The following is a 13,568-nucleotide window of genomic DNA, read 5'->3' as shown; positions in this document are numbered from 1 at the left end:
TTCATTCCTTCCCTACATTCCTTACTCATTTTATTTTCCAGCCCGTCAATTTTTCGAAGCAATTGACCCAACATCTGGTCGGTTGTCGGGGCCGTTCCTACTGCTCCCGACTCCCCGGTGGGGGAGGGGGATAAGTTGGTGCTCGGGACGAGGGAGGTTCCAAGGCTCACCTCTGCATCTAATTCCCCTATTTCCGGCTCACTCCCGACGCTGACGGAGGCCTCGCTGCGTACTTCCATCTCATCAATTTCCGACATCCGCTTTCCGGAAGATTGTTTCCCGCGCGCGTATTTATTTTAATAATTCCTGAAACAATTTAAATTTGACGAAGACGCGATATCGCGCTCCGTTTGCCCGATTGATTATTAAATTTCTCCGCCTCGACTATAAAAATTTTGCGTTCGAACGTCGGGCGCAATGTACGCCCGACCGTGTCGATGTCTCCCCGCGGACAAAAAAATTTGTCCGACCGTGTCGATGTCTCGCCGCGGACAAAAAATTTGTCCGACGGGTTCAAATCCTACACTCCTGACACCACTTGTCGCGTAACCGTGATTAACACCACAGTTACGGATGACCGATTTGCGAGACTTTAACTCCCGAGGCGAACACTCAATGGCGGACTCAAGTTCAACACCAACGCGCGGAATGGCGGGGCGCAGCGAAGGCTCCGCAACCTTATCTATTAAAATCAAACACCCAGGAAAACTGCGTTCAGATATTATGTACAAAAAGTAATATAAGGGTTTATTAGGAAAAGTAAAGCCAGTGAAAAAGCCCGCCGGTAAATCTAATAATTCTAATAAACCTAAATCGGGACGTCCCCACACGACTGACAGCAAACACAAACGAGGGAGATTAATCACGAAAATAACACGTCCCGTCGTTCAAAATATACGCGGAGATCGGGCTTATCTGTCTTTGTCGTCTTGTATTGTTGGTGTCCAGCACCGCTCCTTCCGGCCCGATCGCCCACCACGAGGCCCCTCGCTCCAAGCACCACGCGTCCGACGCAGGCCAGCGGCTCCACTTGACCAGGGACAGGAAGGACTCCTTTCAACTCCACTCGACTCGACGACGCGGGAGTGCTGGCAGCCAAGTGCCAACGAACTGCTCAGTGCCAACTGGGTGTGCTCTCGTGTGTCTCCTGCGACTCCCTACAACCCGAACTGCACTCGAACTGCGACTGGAATGGCGTGTCCTCTCCAACTCTCCACCACCGCTCAACTCTCTGGTGCCTGCCTGCGTCTGCAGTGCCTGCCACGAACTCAACTCAACTCAACTCCTGAAATGGCGTCCGACCGTCGCCTATATTGGTGGCCGATGACGTCACATTGCGCACTCCTCAGCCAATCAAAGCCTCCCGCGACTCCTGACATCTCCCCCGTTACGCGACCCTGCGGTCCTGGCATAACACGTGCCGGCCAGGTTTGTAGGCCTTTGGAGGTGTACACGGTGGCGGCCAATTGTGGTGGTGTTTTTGACCTGGTTTCCTGTCAATTTAATACGAAGTCCTTGTCAGGGAAAGGGGATTATTTAATGTTGCGCTAAGGACCTAACTAATGTTTATGTGGTTTGCAGTGCCATAATGGACAAAGGTTTGATTACTAGGTGATACTCACAGGGGCGTTACCTTTAATCCCTCACTATTTAACACTCGAATCTCCAGGTAGATCCACACTCATACATCTTACCCCGACAACCGCCTGAACATCAATAACTTATTACATGTAGAGTCCCTGTCACGACAGCCGAATACCTACCTATTCAGATCTACCTAGCTCTAGATGTTGCATTACCAAATTCATAACAATATATATAAAAATATGAATATATAAAAATATGAATATATATATATATATATATATATATATATATATATATATATATATATATATATATATATATATATATATATATATATATATATATATATATATATATATATAGTTGTGGTTTTGTGACTAAAGGATGACCCCCCCCGTAGGTAGTCGCACCGCAACATGTAGCCTCGCTTTAGTTCAGTTATTTCTTCGTAAATGTAAGCATAGTCTCCTTTCCTGTGTTAGTTTTGTGTTGAGCAGGCCAGTAGGTGTAGGCCTCAATTGGGCTAGAATGCCATGTGCTCGGCCTGGAACAAGTCTGGCGAGGCTGAAGGGAGGAGCTGCAGGGAGTGGCCGGAAAGCAGCAAGCCGCCACTCAGAGCTCGAGGGGAGTGGCTCACCACGGCAAAGAGAGGAGGGGCTTGGAACATTCGGGTAAGGCCGGGGAGGGGCCATATAAAACCCTGTCCCGAGCCCCCCACGACAGAATCGGAGAGAGACAGAATCGGTGAGAAGCAGAACGAGTGAGAGTCTCCCCATCCGCGCTGTTGTCCCACCACGAGTGGATTGAATTGCTTGTTATAGCCTCTCTGTACAGGAACTCCCCGTGCCCTGCGCTCTGCTGCTGCCTGTATTAATCGCGCTGTGTGGACGACCCATTCCGGGCCACAGACGCGCGATCTCTTTGCCTGCGCTCCCAGCACACGTGCCGTGAACAACCAAGGGCCACGTTGGGCGAGCTGTCCAGAGTGAACGGCGCCAGGACGCGTGAACTTGTTCTTCCTCCTTTTCCCCTTGTGAGTGAGTGGGCCCTTTGTCCGGATATAGTTAAAACTGTTAAGCATCTGCTCTGTGTCTCTTCGCCCTGTACATTATAAATAAACCTGTTCTTCCTTCCATTTGATCGTCCCGGTCAGCTCCATCTATTGGCCAAGCATCGCACGAATAAAGCCGCTTGAATCGGGTTCAATAAAAGTAACGGCACGAGTCACGTGATATGCAAACCACTCGGCGTACTCGATTAGCATGGCTTGTGCGAGGTCCAGGGTCCCCGTTTTTGTGGCAGCGTGGGTACCAAAGGTACGTGTGGAATCGACCCGATACCCTTTTCCACGCTCGCTGCGGGAGTGGCGACTCGGCCTCGTGGACACGAAGACCCGAGAGGGAAAAGGGGTTTAGCCCCCCCTCTGTACGTCGACGGGTTTCGAGAGATCCGCAAAAATATATATATATATATACTAGCCGAAAGCACCCGGCGTTGCCCGGGTTCTTTTTGAATGAACTTAGTACTATAATTCAGCTTTTACTCGCGGCCGCAGAAGATTGACTACTATAATTCAGCTTTTACTCGCGGCCGTAGAAGATTGACTACTATAATTCAGCTTTTATTCACGGCCGTAGAAGATTTACTATAATTCAGATCAGCTTTTAATTGCGAAATGGACACAGCCCGGCCGAGGTGGCCTTGACCGGCCTCGCCACCTCGCCGATAACCTTCCCGGGGCCGTCCCAACATTTTTAGTTCTTTTTGAATGAATTTACTACTATAATTCAGCTTTTACCCGCAGCCGAAGAAGATTGACGACTATAATTCAGCTCAGCTTTTAATTGCGAAATGGGCCCAGCCCGGCCGAGGTGGTCTCGACCGGCCTCGCAACCTCGCCTAAAACTTTCTTGGGGCCCGTCCCGACATTTTAAATTCTTTTTGAATGAATTTACTACGATAATTCAGCTTTTACTCGCAGCCGAAGAAGATTGACTACCATAATTCAGCTCAGCTTTTAATTGTGAAATTGGCCCAGCCCGGCCGAGGCGGCCTCGACCTGCCCCGCCACCTAGCCTATTACCTTCCCGGGGCCCGTCCCGACATTTTTGGTTCTTTTTGAATGAATTTACTACTATAATTCAGCTTTTACTCGCGGCCGTAGAAGATTTAACGTGTGGCGCTGAATGGGTTTCTCTCATCTCCTCTTCCTGTTCAGGCTGGAGTTCCCCAAGGCAGTGTTCTGGGCCCTGTGCTTTTTCTGGTCTTCATCAATGATCTCCCCGACTCTCTTGAAAATCCTCTCTATCTCTTTGCTGATGACTCTACTCTCTGTCGCTCCATTCTTCATCCCTCAGATCGACAGTCTGCAGCCTCCTCACTCTCTGCAGACCTGGACAAAATCACAGACTGGGCAAACAAGTGGAACATGTCTTTCAATCCTGACAAATCTCACACTCTTACAATGTCTCTCCGAAAAGACCGACTGGACAACCCTCCCATCTACTTTCTGAATAATCCTCTCCAAGAAGTTCTGTCACTCAAACTTTGGGTCTCACTATCTGCCATGATCTTTCCTGGGAAAACCACATTTCAAAACTGGCCTCCAAAGCCAGTCGCCGACTGGGCATCCTCCGTCGTGCGAAGTCCTTCCTTGGCACACCTGAGCTCCTCACCACGTACAAGGCTTTCATCCGCAGCTCAATGGAATACTGCTCTCCCCTCTGGGCTGGTGCTCCTGCCTCACACCTAGCTCGTCTTCACGCTGTTGAAAGCAAAGCATTCAGAATCATTGGAATCTCCCGCGATGAAGCTAACTCCAAGGGCCTTTCACTCACTCACCGCAGGCAGGTTGGTGGTCTTTCCGTCTTCTACCGACTCCTCTCTGGCCTTGCCCCCCCAGCTCTCTCTGGGCTCTGTCCCGCAAATATTCCTACAGGTCGTACAAGATCTGCCTGCAACCCTCTTATGGTTAAACTGCCAAAATCAAGACTCTCTGCTCACCTTCGCTCCTTCATTCCTCTTTTCTCCCGCCTCTGGAACAAATTCCCTCACTCTCTTCAATCCCACTCCACCCTCCAGGTCTTTAAAACAGCTGTTCACCACCATCTCTTATCTTCCCCCATCCAAAACCTTGATCTTTTCTATCCCCGATAATTTCACCCCAATTCCACTTTTTGAAATACCAACTTCTGACCTGGAAGTCCTTGGTGTCCTTGTGTTTTATACTTCTCCCACCCCCCACCCCCCAACCCCTTCCCACGCCTCCTCCTCCCGAGCCCTCTCCCTCCCACACATCTCCCTGCTCTCAAATGTTGTGTGCTCTCAAGTGTTTGTGTGCTTCCCATTCTCTTGTCTTCCGCTCCCTCTTTTTATATATTTTGTTTGTCTGGTTGATTTGTTTGTGAAGTAAATGTCAGCTCTTTCACGAGCCTCGATTCAGTATACAAAAAAAAAAAAAAAAAAAAAAAAAAAAAATTTGACCGATAATTCAGCTCAGCTTTTAATTGCGAAATGGGCCCAGCTCGGCCGAGGTGGGCCTTGACCGGTCTCGCCACCTAGCTTATAACCTTCCCAGGGCCCGTCCCGACATTTTTGGTTCTTTTTGAATGAATTTACTACTATAATTAAGCCTTTACGCGCGGCCGAAGAAGATTGACTACGATAATTCAGCTCAGCTTTTAATTGCGAAATGGGCCCAGCTCGGCCGAGGTGGGCCTCGACCAGTCTCGCCACCAAGCCTATAACCTTCCCGGGGCCCGGCCCAACATTTTTGGTTCTTTTTGAATGAATTTACTACTATAATTAAGCCTTTACTCGTGGCCGAAGAAGATTGACCACTATAATTCAGCTTAGCTTTTAATTGCGAAATGGGCCCAGCTCGGCCGAGGTGGGCCTCGACCGGTCTCACCACCAAGCCTATAACCTTCCCGGGGCCCGGCCCAACATTTTTGGTTATTTTTGAATGAATTTACTACTATAATTAAGCCTTTACCCACGGCCGAAGAAGATTGACGTCTATAATTCAGCTCAGCGTTTAATTGCGAAATGGGCCCAGTTCGGCCGAGGCGGCCTCGACCGGTCTTGCCACCTAGCCTAAAACCTTCCCGGGGCCCGTTCCGAAATTTTTTGTTTTAGAAGTTTCCTCCTATCTCCCACCATTCAGGAGATTCGCGCGTGCAGACAAACAAACAAACACTTGCTTTTATATTGTTGCGGATATGGGACTTGGCCTCAATATCCGCTTGTAAATACTCCCCTATTTCCCCAATACTCCCCAACTATCCCCAATCCCCCATTCCCTAGTCCCATTGCCTGTAAATAACACTCTGTAGAACCGACCTTCCCCTTTTTCCCCCATTAAATGTCGTGCCCAGGTCCACCGCATCTCACGTAGACAACTTTCGGACATCTTGCTAGTTATTCTTAGTCTATGTCAGTTAAGGACTCGTTTCCATTAATTCTGACTCTTCGTTGCACCAGAATGTGATTATATGGCACCAGTAGTGAGTTTAGGACCTTCCCATACCTCCTCCCATCTTCTTCCCCAAACAACAACTACAACAACAACTACAACAACGGCGCGGCGCAGGGGGAGTGTGCGTCCTCACACCGGCTCGGTTAGCCGCCATTGACCATGCGCTCCGACGGGGTTACCACGAAGGGGCTCCCTGTCAGCTCCTCGTCAAGGGCGGAGCCTGGTAACCCCCCCGCACCCAATAACAAGGGCGGACCGATTCCATCTGGGGCGGAGCTAACGAGCCGAGGGCGTGTCACTCCCCGCCGGATATACGCGGCGACTTACCGGACGTGACGAGAGATGCGCCCCCGACTGAAGAAGACAAGTCACGACCTTCCAGCGCTGAGAGCGACCTCCCCGCATCATTGGACCGGACCGGGTCGATTCTGTCCTTGAGCCAAGAGTGCACCTTGAGCCATCGATACCCGCTTTCCTTGCCATCAATCCCCGTGTGAGTCAGTTTTTGTCCCGTTTATCTGTCGTCTGTCGGGGCTAATATAAGAGTGTGTCTAAGTGCCTGCCTTTCTATGCTGTCCCTCTTGTCGTTGTAATCTGACCTTCCGCCCTAATATAACCTCCTCCGGAGGTCTTGAGAACTGAACCCTTGGTGTCGTGTCATTTTAATCCCAGCCGTTGTGTCCTTTTCCTTCATTGACCTAGCATAGCGCGACTCGGACAAGGTTCGAGTATAATCGGGTAACTTGTGCAGACACGGCGGCCATTCCGCTCGGCCCACCATAACATCAAAGTCGTGTCTGTAACAATTGGTGTCGAGGAGTGAGATTGGACCCGGAGCGCGTTTACGCGCTCGAAATTATAAAGGCGAAATTTGATTGTGTTTTACAAAATATAAAAACCCGAATTTTGAAAGTCGCGCTATGGCGGATCAAGACAGCTGGGTTCCGGTAGAGGAGAGTGAGGCAGGGTCGGTCCAGGACCAAATAGAGGGACGCGAGGAGAGCGAAGCAGCGAGGGTAGCAGACGCACAAATTAGCGTCGTTGCGCCCGACATGGCGGGCGCGCGAAATGGCGCCTCGCACATGGCCACGGCGCCCACGCCCGCGACCGTGGCAGCGCCCCTGGTGGATTCGAACCTTTTCCTCCTGCAAATGGGGGCCCTTATGGAGAGGCTAGAAGCAAAAATGGGGGTAATGGGAAACCAAATGGGGGTAATGGGGAACCGGATAGAGGCTCAGAGTGAGCAAATGGGGGTAATGAGGGACGAAGCGAGGGGTACCGGTGAGGGGTTAGACAATAATTTTAAGGGTTTAGACAAGAAATTTGGGAAGTTAGACGACAAATTTGAGGGGTTAGACAACGGGATAAAAGAGGTGAGAAATGGGTTAATGGGGGTAGAAAACAGAATGGCCGCTCAAGAGAATCAAATGGAAGGGATGCAAGAGGGGTTAGAGGGGGTAGAAAATAGAATGGCTGCCCAGGAGAATCAGATAGAGGGGGTGAAAAATGGGTTAATGGGGTTAGAAAACAGTATGGAAGGCAAATTGAGGGACATGAGGGACCAAGCGGAAAGGGAAGTTAACCAAATGGGGCAGCAGATAGAGGGGGTCAGAATGGGGGTAGAAACCAAACTGGATGCTCACAGGGAGGAAATGGAGCAGATGAGGGTGGCATCTGGGCAGGAGATGCAAGTGATGGGAGAGGAGATCAGAAGAGGAGTGAGTGAGGAGGTCGGAGGAGTGCGCGAGGAGGTGAGGCACTGTAAGGAGCACATGGAGAAGGAGGTGAGAAAGGGGACTGTAAAGTTACAAGGGGGCATAGAGGACCTGACGCAGGAGGTGGAGCAGCTGACGGTGGGACAGACGGAGTTAGTGGAGCAGGTTCAAAGGAACACTGCGGTATTAGGAGGTTTAAAAGCGACACAGAAAGAACTAAAAGATGACTTGGTAGCGACGAAGAGGGAATGTCAGATGGTACGTGAGGGACTGACAACGAGGCTGGACGAGGTGATAGAGGTAATGGAGACGAAGGACCGGCAGGTGAGGACGCACATGGAAACGGTCAAGGTAGCCTTGGAGGACGAGCTTGAGGAGACGTACCGGGGAATAAAAGAGGTGAAGCAGAAATTAGAAGAAGTGGAAGAAGGGGTGAGCGAAATTAAGAAGCGACGGAGAGAGGATAAGAAAGAGATAAAAGAGGGGATAAAAGAATTGGTCCAAAGTCTGTGTCTGGATCGTGATGATGTGCTCATTAACCGGATGAGGGATTCGCAGGTGATGGAGGAGAAGCGAAGAGGAAGAGGACCCGGTGTAAGTGGTGACCAATATGGTCGTGCGTATGATGCGCCAGGTGATTTAAGAAGCTTGGGGGTCGATATGGACCCGGGTGTTCGTGAGAGGCCGTTGGTGAAGGGTGCGACAGGTCTGGTGTGCGAAAAAGGAGGTGTGCGAGGAAGTCCGACTCTGGGGTGTGTGAGGAAAAAGTGCGTGCCAAGGAGTGAGGGTGCTGGCGAGAGTGAGTCGGTCGTAGCGCGTGTGCGAGGGAGCACATGGAAGCGCGGTGTGGTGAGTGTTACAGAGGATGTAACGGGAGAGTGTGCGCGAGAAAGGTGTGTGACGGACAGGTGCATGGGGAAAGAGTGCGCTGTCAAAAGTAAGGAAGAATGCACACCTGTGGTGAGTGTTACAGAGGGTGTAACGGGAGAGTGTGCGCGAGAAAGGTGTGTAACGGACAGGTGCATGGGGAAAGAGTGCGCTGTCAAGAGTAAGGGTGAGTGCGTTGTCAAGAGTGGTGGTGAGAGTAGTGAGAGTGACAAGGAGAGTGAGTTGGTTGTGACAGGTGAGCGAGGATGTACACCTGGGATGGAAGGATGCACACCTGGAATGGTAGAGCGTGAGTGGGAATGCACGCTGGAATTGGTAGTGAGGCACGTGGTTGGGTGTGCGAATGAGAGCACACCTGTGATTGTCACAGAGGAGGTGACCGAGGAGGGGGTGCGAAGAGGTGTGTTGGTGAGGTGTGCTACCAACGAATGTGTGCCAAAGTGTTTGGTGGTCAGGTGTGTGACCAAGGCTGTGAGTGGAATGGGTGTACCTGGGTGTGTAAGGAAAGGTACGAGGAGCATGGAAACGGCTGGATGTGTGAGCAAGGAACGGGCTGCGGGGTGTAAGCATGCAGGTGAAGCATCGACGTTACACGGGTTAGAGGTTAGGTCGACTTTTAGCCGAATCGGGCCCTCGGTGCGTGCTGGGCCTCGCTTTGAACGGCCGCGTCCGTGCTCCACTAGGCGGAGCGGGCAGCCCGATAGAAAGGGTCGTCATGGCGACCACTTTTTGTTGAGGCAGTCCGGCAGGTCGAGATCGGGACATTGGATGGCTCCACGCCGAGATGGTGCGTGGGATCTCGGCACGGGTAAGCCCCCGTCCCTGCACCGAATGCCGGACGCATCCAGCCGCTGGCACAGAACAACCCGCATTCATGGCTTGGCTTTACGAAGCCGGGCTTTGGACAGGAATTGGCGCACCGAGAGGCATTAGTGAGTAGACTGGGTGATGAGGTTAGTGTTTTGGACCCAAAATTAGAGAAAAACAAAATTTGATGATTGGCAAGGGATTGGCAGTAGTGATTGGCAGATGATGAGTAATGATTGGCAAATTTTTAATTTGTTGAAATTTGATGTGCAAAATTGGTAGTGAGCGATGGACCCGGTGGGTAAGGGTGGCATCCCTGCCACCCTTCCCATGTGGGGGCAAAGGAGCAATAGCTTATGGGGTGTATGGCAGTGAAAACTAGCCCGGGTGGGTTAGGTTATATTGTAGGGATCTAGAAGAGATTGACATTAGGTAACGTTAAGTTTAGTTAGTGACTGATACCTGTAGTGGGGACGCAGGTAGATTAGAGTGGATGATAATGACGTGGGAGCGCAATAGTTTAAAGGGACGACTGGGAAGCGCAAGTTTCAGAGGGGAGTAGTTAGATGAGATGATGCTGTGTGAGAATTGAACAGGTGTGATTGCACAGGTGTGCAACTGGACAGGTGTGTGGAGCAGTGTATGAGTAGTGAGTGTGTGGATCAGCGCGAATGCGCTTGGGGAGAGAAGGGTGCAGGCGGCACCAAGAGTGAGAGCACAGGTGTGCAAGTACAGGTGTGTGGAGAGAGTTGGAGTAAGTGGTACGGAGTGGTGTGCATGGTGCGAAGGTGTGAATGGGGGAAGAGTGGACCCCCATCACAGATACCTGGGGCGGGTAGTGTAAGTGTTAGGTAGAGGGTATAGGTAAATTGTGGTTGGATATTGGCATCTGTGGTGCGGGCGACAGAATGGTATTTGGATGGGTGCATTAGTGTTGTGGAAATGGCTGGGCGTGTAGCCTGTTAGTGTGTGTAGTTGGTTGGGCACTCCACCACTGTGAGGATGTCGGCCAGGTGAGGCCGCAGGTGGGCTCTGGGAGCCGGTAGAGTTGTGGATGGGGCCCGAGGATCCGGAGGACGGACCCGGGTAGCCCAGTGCCAGAGAGGGCACCGAGTGGGGAGAGCGCCAGAGGGCCTTCCCCAGGTAGTTAGGTTAGGGTAAGGAGCAGGTAAGCTCGGAGGCAACTGCAGTGGTGGAGGTGTGCAGGTGGGTAGACCCGCTGGGAGAGGTACACGCCACAGCCCAGAAATTGTGCGAGGGCACCGGGAGATGAATCGGGGGAGTGAGACCCCAAATTGGAAAGCACCACAGTTTGGCCAATGGGAATTGGTTTTTAGAACCCATAGAGTAAGAGGGCCAATGGTTTGGCCGGAGAAAGACCCCGGGTAGTGTAAAGTTGTTAAAGTCATTTAGGAAATAGTTAGGATTGATGAACCTGTCGCACCATACGCAGCCACTTACCTGAGGTGATGATGATGACTCCACACCTGTGTTTTCTTTGTTTTGTGTTGCAGGAAGTAAGGACTGCTGTTGGATTTGTGAGACGCATCACGACGTGGATGAGACATTGGGGTGATTCCATCTCTCCCTCCCTAGGAGGGACTGATGATGAATTGGTGATAGCAAATTATGATGTTCAGTTGGAGATGGCAAATTTTGATGAGAGTTGAAAATGGCAAATTTGATTGGTTAGGAGGGAGAGAAGACGAATTTGGTATATGGGAGGAACGGGGAAGACAGTAGGGATGTTTGTTGATTTGTAAAATAGATGTTTATGGGTAGTGTTGTGTTTTGTGGATACAGTAAGGGGTAAGGGAGGGGCCATGTAGGTTACCTGGTGGGGGGGGGGGGGGGCGTACGGTAGGAACGTACCTGTCTCACCTGGTTCCCATGTGCCCCCAGTGTGCATCATCTTATATTGCGTGCACTTTTGCGCCCTTACCACCTTACTCACTTGTCTGCTTCTTTTGTCTCCCACCTCCGAGGATCTGGCTTTGGGGCAGAGAGAGAGGAGAGAGAGGTGCTGGATCCGCAGTTGTGGGCCTGCACTTTCGCTGCTTGCTGCCTGGATCGATACACCATATGGACCGCAATGTTTGTGGCCACCCACAATGGACCGCAGTTCTTTTGCGGCCAAGCACCACCCATGGATGGACCTATGGGTCAACGTGGCACCTATGCCATACAAGGTGAACCACTAACAGTTGGCCCCCTGACGGCCACAATAGAGAAATGGACGCGGTTGGCGCCTTTCTTTATTTTTGAAAGAAGTACGAAGGCCAAGTGCACCACACGAAGGCAAGACCAGCGGCAGAACATCGGCCGGCTGCGACACCACCGGTGATTTATAGACACTTTATTGGTGCACCGGATGGTGCTGACTGTACATGATGGGGTGGTGCTTTTGATGCTTGGAAGGGGTGCTCTGCACATTATTAAAGGCCATAAGGCCACAGAGCACTCGTGGGTTGGTGTATCGATGCTGGCATGCGTGCTCTCTCTATGCATAACATCTGCATGTGTTCCTCCAAAACAGGTCCTGGATCGTAGTGTAAATATCAGCGTAGTCTTGTAAATAATGCTCCCTACCGGCTGTATGTTTAGTTTGCGAATTCTTTCCGGATTCGGTTATCCTGTGGGTGTGTTTCTGTGAGGAGAAGGGTGCAACGTCGCAGGGGGACATATTTACTCATTTGTGAATATCTGTAAAACTGTCGCACTCAGGGTAGAGTTAATAGTAGAGGGAACTACATCTGAGTGCCACACTAAAATAGGTAAAAATTTATCGGGTCGGGACGCCCCGAGGGTAGAGAAGGGTGCAATGTTGCGGATATGGGACTTGGCCTCAATATCCGCTTGTAAATACTCCCCTATTTCCCCAATACTCCCCAACTATCCCCAATCCCCCATTCCCTAGTCCCATTGCCTGTAAATAACACTCTGTAGAACCGACCTTCCCCTTTTTCCCCCATTAAATGTCGTGCCCAGGTCCACCGCATCTCACGTAGACAACTTTCGGACATCTTGCTAGTTATTCTTAGTCTATGTCAGTTAAGGACTCGTTTCCATTAATTCTGACTCTTCGTTGCACCAGAATGTGATTATATGGCACCAGTAGTGAGTTTAGGACCTTCCCATACCTCCTCCCATCTTCTTCCCCAAACAACAACTACAACAACAACTACAACAACGGCGCGGCGCGGGGGGAGTGTGCGTCCTCACACCGGCTCGGTTAGCCGCCATTTACCATGCGCTCCGACGGGGTTACCACGAAGGGGCTCCCTGTCAGCTCCTCGTCAAGGGCGGAGCCTGGTAACCCCCCCGCACCCAATAACAAGGGCGGACCGATTCCATCTGGGGCGGAGCTAACGAGCCGAGGGCGTGTCACTCCCCGCCGGATATACGCGGCGACTTACCGGACGTGACGAGAGATGCGCCCCCGACTGAAGAAGACAAGTCACGACCTTCCAGCGCTGAGAGCGACCTCCCCGCATCATTGGACCGGACCGGGTCGATTCTGTCCTTGAGCCAAGAGTGCACCTTGAGCCATCGATACCCGCTTTCCTTGCCATCAATCCCCGTGTGAGTCAGTTTTTGTCCCATTTATCTGTCGTCTGTCGGGGCTAATATAAGAGTGTGTCTAAGTGCCTGCCTTTCTATGCTGTCCCTCTTGTCGTTGTAATCTGACCTTCCGCCCTAATATAACCTCCTCCGGAGGTCTTGAGAACTGAACCCTTGGTGTCGTGTCATTTTAATCCCAGCCGTTGTGTCCTTTTCCATCATTGATTCAGCGTAGCGCGACTCGGCAACGTTCGAGTATAATCGGGTAACTTGTGCGGACACGGCGGCCATTCCGCTCGGCCCACCATAACATCAAAGTCGTGTCTGTAACAATATATATAGAATATATATATATCTATATATCTATATATCTATATATATATATAATATATACGTATATATATATATATATATCTATATATCTATATATAATATATACGTATATATATATATATATATCTATATATCTATATATAATATATACGTATATATATATATATATATCTATATATCTATATATAATATATACGTAT

This window comes from Myxine glutinosa, chromosome 5 (genome assembly GCF_964187855.1).
Source record: "Myxine glutinosa chromosome 5, kmMyxGlut1.1, whole genome shotgun sequence".
NCBI lineage: Eukaryota > Metazoa > Chordata > Myxini > Myxiniformes > Myxinidae > Myxine > Myxine glutinosa.
The sequence above is the reverse complement of the archived record's forward strand: the minus strand, read 5'-3'. Positions refer to the sequence as shown.